Genomic DNA, 1,218 nt, shown 5'->3' with positions numbered 1-1,218 from the left:
TCTCACGCTTTCTGGTTTCAGGTGTGTGTAGATCGATGACGCGATCGAGTCGAGTGTTTCGGCGGCCGATGAAGAGTGTGAACGTACTGGAGACGTCCGCCCCAGAGCATCATGGGAGTCAGAGATCAAGCGTGTGTGATCCAGTTTAGAGGACACATGTGTGTGTGTTTTCCTGCCAAGTAGCTCCTACAAAGCCAGGCATTGTTCCTCACTGTGTGTGTGTGTGTGTGTGTTGTGTGTGTGTTCAGCTGTGGTTTAGGATTACCTGACACAACTGGCACTTTGCTACAGAGCATTTTTAGACTTCGCTGCAAGAGTGCCGAAGAGCAACACACACACACACACACACACGCACACACACACACACACACACATCAGCTCCTCAGAAGTTTAGAAATGGTATATTCAGGAACATGAGTGTGGAACGATCCGAATCGACTCACAACTTCTTGCTTTTTAACCCTTTGTGGTTCCTTTGAGAAACTCTTCAGTTATTGGCCAAATGGTGGCGATGTTTGAAGTCATTGCCAACAGATTCGATTCAGAACGAATATCAGCCAAAATACACGACAGAGTTTGAACAACGAGCTAATGTTAGAGCAGATCGTGATGGAACCTGCTCATTTATACCTGTTTATAAGCATCCTCTAATATTTTTCCAGATGTTTTCTCATAGGGATTTGTCAGAAGTCTCTGTTAACTAAGGCAGCTTGAGGAGAATCACAGCTTTGCACACTTTCAGTTTTAAGGCAAAAAGCATTCATAAATCTGTCCCGTGAGGCATTGAAGAATAAAGAATTATCCAATTAAAACAGTCATGAAATATAAAACCATTAATTCGAAGTTGAAGAAATTATTTATTTTAGGTTTACTGAAAAATATGCACCTGTATACAAATATTTAAGTATTTTGAGAGCGACTTCCCATTATGAAGTCATACACAGAGTTTCACTGAGTGGGCGGGGCTAATGAGTTTTTGGCACTCTCTGATTGGTGGAATTTTCTGCATTAAAATCATCACATGTAATGGGTGATGTAGTTTTTGCATATTCACATTTGAGATATTTCATAGCTACAGTCAGCGTGAACTCACCATGTTTTCTAAATACATGTTAAAGCAAATCATCTGTGCATATATTTCTTTCTTTAAAAAATTGGACTTAGTAATGTTTAATAAAAATGCCAAACCTACATGAAGAACTTTTTGAAGTGCCACGC

The sequence above is a fragment of the Carassius auratus genome, unplaced genomic scaffold, assembly GCF_003368295.1.
Source record: "Carassius auratus strain Wakin unplaced genomic scaffold, ASM336829v1 scaf_tig00058578, whole genome shotgun sequence".
In the NCBI taxonomy this organism is placed as follows: domain Eukaryota; kingdom Metazoa; phylum Chordata; class Actinopteri; order Cypriniformes; family Cyprinidae; genus Carassius; species Carassius auratus.
This window is presented reverse-complemented; position numbering follows the sequence as displayed.